We start from the raw sequence: 6,777 nt of genomic DNA on the forward strand, positions 1-6,777 counted from the left end.
GCAGGCGGATCACTAAGGGTCACGAAGATCGAGACCAGTCTGACCAATATGGCAAAACCCCGTCTCTACTAAAAATACAAAAATTAGCCAGGCATGGTGGTGTGCACCTGTAGTTCCAGCTACTCAGGAGGCTGAGACAGGAGAATTGATTGAACCTGGGAGGTAGAGGTTGCAGTGAGCCGAGATCGTGCCACTGTACTCCAGCCTGGGCAACAGAGTGAGACTCCATCTCAAAACAAACAAACAAACAAACAAACTTTTAGGTTCAGGGGTACACGTACAGGTTTGTTATATAGGTAAACTTGTGTCACGGGGGTTTGATGCACAGATTATTTCATCGCTCAGGTACTCAGTTTCTTCTATGTCATTCTCTTACATGATTCCAACCTTGGCTCGACCATCTACAATGGTAAGGAATTAATTATTTTGAGTCTGCTCATGACATTTAAAGAGAGTGACAATTTTATTTATTCTTGGTCAGTGGCAATCCACGTTTTCGTGGTTTCAAAGTGTTTATAAACTTGGAGTCCTCCTTAAGAAAAACAATAAAAAATCATAAATACAAAATTAAGTTGAAAATTAAGTTGAACTTCTGGAGGATTTCATGCAATGGAAGGGTCTTGAAACTTCAGCTTCATCAGCTTCACAGAAATTTTGCCTCTGTTTTCAACTGTGTCCACAGTTTTCCAAACTTAGTCATTTTGAGGCTTCTTACTTCTTGTGAATCTTGCTAGGACTATAAACCCCCAAAGGGTGAGAAATCACTTGATTTAACTAATTTCCATAGTGCCTGCCTGTTGTTAAAAGGAAAATCCTTTTCTTCACCAAATCTCCATTTAAGATGCTATCTTCCGTTCATCTCACTTGCTGATAAAGAGGAGCTCCCAACATCATCCCCCATATCCCTTTCATTTCTTGATCCAATGTGGGATCTACACTTTGGATCCAGTCAGGCATCCACACTTACTGTTTCATTGAAACTACTCTTAGGAAGGCTGAGAATGGCTTTTAAATGTCAAATCCTGTGGCCTCTCCTCAGTCTTGATCCTACCTGATATATTGTTGGCATGCTGACAGTTTACTGTTCTCTCTGACAACTGCTCTTAGCTCATGTTAATGTCTCCACTTTTGTCTCTGCCTTACACTCAGGTGTTCCCTAAGATTCCTTACTCAGGTTTCTCTTCCATTTCTCCAGGTGTATTCTATCTACCCCATGACTTTGCTCGTCGTCATAGGCATGTGGCTTCCATGTCTGTACTCACAGTCCGGAACTGCTAACTACCTTCTGGATGTCTTCATACAGATTCCCTGAAAATATTACAACTTGAGTATTTATTTTACTTTTTATTCATATCACACCTTATTTCTAAGGGAATCACAGAGGATTCAAGTGACCATTTTCTTTTCTTGTTGAAGTCTTGCTCCTCAAGGCCAAGCTGAGAGTTGCCTCCTCTAGGAAACCTCCCTGCAATCTATTCATCACTTGAGATCTTATGTCATTTTCATTACACTGTGGTCATAGATTTCTATGATATAAAGCTGTGTTTGTATCCCCAAAGATTTGAGAGCTACTTGAAGGGAAGGAGCAGCCTTTTAATTATTTTCCCTTCACCTGTCCAACTCTGAGCATTAAGATCTTGCAGATAGGGGAGCACTCAGAAGTTGTTCTAATTCTGACCTCTGAATTGAACTAGAATAGAAGGGCAAGGCTTGATGCATCAAATAGTTTTAAAACATATAAAAGGGAAGTCTTTGACAGAGCAGGGAATAGACTTGTTAGTTATCTAGGTAGAAAAATATAAAAGATGAAAATACACTTAGTTCCTGTAAGAAATGTAACCAAACTTAAACAAGTTTAGAGAGATGCATAATGTGTTTCCAAGGGAAAATGGAGACATGCCATACCTTTCAAGTGTAGGCCACGGTTGACAATGACCATGATTTCTCAGGATTGTCCTGGCTTACACAAGACATCTAGTCACCCACAGATTTGGCAACAGTTCAATTATTCTGTTCAGTTCAGATGACCAAGCTGGCTAATAGATGCTTTCCACTTCACTGCAGTCTCTGGAGACACAAACGCTTGTCCACACCCCAGAATGAATCCAAGCTGAGGTTCAGCACAATTAGTTATTTGTTTCCTCTAACATCTGAACCTTGTGAGATTCAGCCACCTCCTGGGAACCAGCCGTCTGCCAACGAGGCATGAATAAAACAGAGAAGGTTCCAGCTGGCATCACCTGCTGTGTTTTGCCTTATTTCTCTACACACATTTCTAGACTTCTGAAAACCAGGGGCCTCTCTCAAGAGGACGCATGCCACATGGGCTGGGTCTCTGAGATCATGATTCTGTTTTTGACTTTTTTATTTTTTGAGCCTCAGCCTTACTCAGGCATTAGACAATGGATGGGGGACCACAATCCTCAGATTCTTGCCTGGTTGTGACCCCTGGCCACCCTCACATTCCAACCCTTTCATGATCAGCCCATTACATGTTATTAATCTTCAGATCATAAAAATATCTCGTTTAAGAGCCCATTTTTTATGAGAACCTATACTCTGCCAAGGTTTCTCTCTCATCCTGTAATATGGCAGTTTGGGTTCATTTTCATTATACAGCTATAAGCTATGATATTGTTGAGGTTTCACTGTTTGCCTTTCCTTTATGATACCTCTCTGTAAATACATGGATGACCTTTTCTCCTCATTCCCACTGCCACTGTCATAGCCCAGCCTATTGTCACAGCTTATTTGCTCTTTTTCTGCCTGTCAAGGTTGTAATGGTTAAGTGCCTGGATTCTGAAGTCATATAACAAGCTTAAGTCCTGGGCTTGCAACTTACTAGCTGTGTGGCTTTGGATAAGTCACATAGTCTCCTTGTGCCTCAGCTTTTCCATCTGGGAAACTAAGGGTAACAAACATAACCATTTCCTAAGGTCATTGCAGTTAGTATGTTATGCTGCAACCTGTTAATATGTAACACATAAAGTGCCATATTATAGGACAAGAGAGAAGTTGCTTGCTTTTACAGGAGCTGAAAAAGTGTCGGTTGTTATTATGGTGTTATTATTATCCTTCATATGATCCAAGACACTTTGCATAGAGCGTTAGTTCAATTTTTGAATGAAAATAAGGTTATTTTATAGCCATTCTTGATGGTGGGGAAAAAAGCAGCTTCTTGTAGGTAGAATGCGTTTGAGAAGAATTCAGTAAAGATGAGGTATTCTGAGTGCAGGTAATCCTCAGGGATGGCACTGGAGAAGCAGATAAAGGATAAACTGTGGCTGACTTTTAACACAGGGTGAAGAAGCTGGAGGTTATGAAGCAGGCAGGGGAGAATCCCTGAGAGTTTTGAGCCAAGAGTGACAGTGGACACTGAGAGGTTAATCTGAAGAAGATGTCTGTCTCATTTAAAGGGGAATGGGACTTGCTTGCAAAGCCAGCCTTATAGAGTCTGCAAATCATTCATTCATTAAAAAGTTTCAATGGATATTTACTATTACATCCAGGTACTTGCTAGGCGCAATAGTGAGTAGACCTGACACACTTTATATTTTCATGAAGTTTATGGTGTAGTGGGGAAGAGGCCATTTTAAAACAAGGCATGGTAAATGCTGCAGAGGCATTGACCCCTCCTGCATCCATTCCACCCATTCCACTTCACCCCGGAGGAGTGCATGCAGAGTGAGTGGGATTGATCCCGCTCTCAACTCCAGGAATGTGATCTGATAAGTGTAAGCCAGTTGTTTCTAACTCTGATGCACATTCCAATTACTTGTGGAGTTTAACAAAATTATAAACACCAGGATGCCAGCTCTAGAGATGAAATGATCTGGGATGTGGCCTGGGAGTTGTTAGTGTACGTACAGATCACCAGGTGATGATAATACGCAGAACCACTGTTCTAGTCCAACCAGGTAATGTTACTCCTCTTGCTAGAATGTTTTGTTCAGGAACTATTCCAGAGATGGAGAACATTGTCCTAAGGCAGCCATAGCATATTACTGGTGTTGGCCATTGTGACTTGCTTAGAGTGGTCATCAGAGGGAACCCTAGTAGTTTTGTCAGATGGTTCTCTGAAGTGGGACTTTTTTTCCCTTTAACTATCTTCTGAAGGCAACTTAAGGAGTCAAGCATAGGCAGCAGAACAGCAGAGAAATGGGGCTGGAGCCCTGAGCAAAGCATGCTTAATGCTTTCCTACCTCTTAACTTTCTAGTTACTTGAACCAAATAAAGCTGCTTCAGTGTTGAAGCCAGTTTGAGATAGGTTTACTGCTACTTGGAACTGCAGAGTGACAGTAAAAGTCTCCTAATTGACTCAAGACATAATGTTATGGTGTAAGGTGCTTAACTCAGAAAAGATCAGGGAAAGAAGGAGTGGGTACTGAGGAGGAAGAGGACACTCTGTTCGTAATTAGAGGGGCAATGTGACTTATTGGAAAGGCAAAGTTTTAGAGTTGGATGTGCCTGGTTTTCAATTCTGGTTTGGCCACTTATTGGCTTTCTGACCTTGCTTCCTAAACTTTAAATTGGGGTATTATTAGAACTTGTAGGATTGTGATGAGGTTTGAGATTAATTATGAAATGAGATCAGCTCAGTGTCTGCTAGTATGTTGTAGATACTAAAAACAGGAGGACTATTGCTTTTCTAGTGGCAGCTGCTACCAGATAAATGGAGATGACAGGTACTAGGTTCTAGGGTTAGGGACTAAAAGGCACATGGTAGGATTCCATAGGCTGGAGCTCCTGAAATCTCAACAGGTTTAGATCTGATTGAGTACAGACATGATTATGAGTAGCTGGAATAGAAAGTAAGAGGCAAAAATAGAACAAAATGTTGTATGCTTTTAAGGTCTCTTTCTGTTATGGAGAATTATCTGTATGGGTTGCCCTTTTTGGTGTAGGTATGCTTCTATATAAGGAATCAATGTTTATCATATGTAACAGAAACACCCTCTTTCTTGTATACTGTTGGATAAAAAATGATAAATGTTTGCTAGTGAATTCATTCTTTTATCAGTTAGCAGAAGTAACCTTGTGCCAGGTAAGTAACAATACAATTGGATCTTTACCTGTATTGCATTGTAGTTATGTCTCCCTAGAAGTGTATGCTAGTCACCTTGAATGAATTTGGGAAATACTCTGGTGTCTGATGGAAATTTGAGAACCACACTTTTTTTTTGTTTTGACTTTTGAGTTCAGGGGTACATGTACAGGTTTGTTACATAGGTAAACGTGTGTCGTGGGAGTTTGTTGGACAGATTATTTCATCACCCAGGTATTAAGCCTAGTACTCATAAGTTATTTTTCCTGATCCTCTCCCTCTGCCTCCTCCCACTTTCCACCCTCCAATAGGCCCCAGTGTGGGTTGTTTCCCTCTATGTGTCCATGTGTTCTCATCATTTAGCTCCCACTTATAAGTGAGAACAAGTGGTATTCGGTTTTCTGTTCCTGTGTTAGTTTGCTAAGGATAATGGCCTCCAGCTCCATCCATGTCCCTGCAAAGGACATGATCTCATCCTTTTTAATGGCTGCATAGTATTCCTTGGTGTATACGTACCACATTTTCTTTATTCAGTCCATCATTGTTGGGCATTTAGGTTGATTCCATGTCTTTGCTATTGTGAATAGTGCTGCAATAAACATATGCGTGCATGTGTCTTTATAATAGAATGATTTACATTCCTTTGGGTACATACCCAATAATGGGATTGCCAGGTCAAATGGTATTTCTGTCTTTAGGACTCTGAGGAATTGCCACACTGTCTTCCACAGTGGTTGAACAAATTTACACTCCTGAGAAACACATTGTTTTATTTAAAATCAGCAACATATTTATAAACTCTTTCTTATGAATTACTTCTTCAAAAGATTATATGTTCTATTATATACTAATTATTTAATAATCTCAAATTTAGAAGACTTTTTTTTCCTTTGTTCCTAGATGCTGGGGCAGTATAATGTGTACATTCAGTGGCTCCAACTTCTCACTTGGAATTAAGCACTACAGTCAGCAGATTATTATCAAAGGAGAGATAACAGGAGCCTACCCCAACCCCCTGGATCAGTCTCTTCTATACATGCTACTACTATGGCTTCAACTGCAATTAAAGCAAATTTAAAGAAATGTAAGTAACTAAATATAGATATCTTTTTCTTAACTAAACTGTAATTATAATCTTCCGTTGCCTGATAATGTTCTGTCACTGCCTGATCTAACTTTTGTTTTTTCTTTTCTTCACTTTGCTCTAAGGATATTGTCTTATTTTTTCATAATGATATATCTCATTCTCCTTTTTTAAGTTTTTCTGAGACAGGGTCTCACTCTGTCACCGAGGTTGGAATGCAATGGCACCATCTTGACTCACTGCAACCGCTGCCTCCCAGGCACAAGTGATTGTCCCACCTCAGCCTCCTCAGTAGCTGGTACCACAGGTGCGCACCACTACGCCTAGCTAACTTTTTGTTTCTTTTCTTTTTGGGGGAGTGAGGGGTAGAGATGAGGTTTTGCCATGTTGCCCAGGCTGGTCTTGAACTCCTGAGCTCAAGAAAGCCACCTGCCTTGGCCTCCCAAAGTGCTGGGACTACAGATGTGAGCCACTGCACCCAGCCATATCTCATTCTTACTATTAGAATTTTCCCTTCAACCTTTGGTATGGCAGCCTTACTATCTCTTAGTACTCTGGTAAAGTGTATTTTCTTTGCAATTTATTTTTCTTAGGGATTCAAAACTCTTCTTTCATGTAGGTTTTCTTAGCTCCAAGTTGACTTTTGTGT

General features: G+C 40.4%; 1 long non-coding RNA gene across 1 annotated transcript in view; it reads left to right on the forward strand.

The window, feature by feature from the left end:
• Window positions 1-6,128, forward strand: part of LOC144334614 (uncharacterized) — a 137,861-nt gene extending 131,733 nt beyond the window's left edge. The window contains exon 2 of the long non-coding RNA XR_013404661.1: window positions 5,945-6,128. This is a non-coding gene — a long non-coding RNA (uncharacterized LOC144334614). The remainder of the gene's footprint in view (window positions 1-5,944) is intronic.
• Window positions 6,129-6,777: the final 649 nt, after the last annotated feature.

The sequence above is a fragment of the Macaca mulatta genome, chromosome 15 (genome assembly GCF_049350105.2).
Source record: "Macaca mulatta isolate MMU2019108-1 chromosome 15, T2T-MMU8v2.0, whole genome shotgun sequence".
NCBI classification, from domain to species: domain Eukaryota; kingdom Metazoa; phylum Chordata; class Mammalia; order Primates; family Cercopithecidae; genus Macaca; species Macaca mulatta.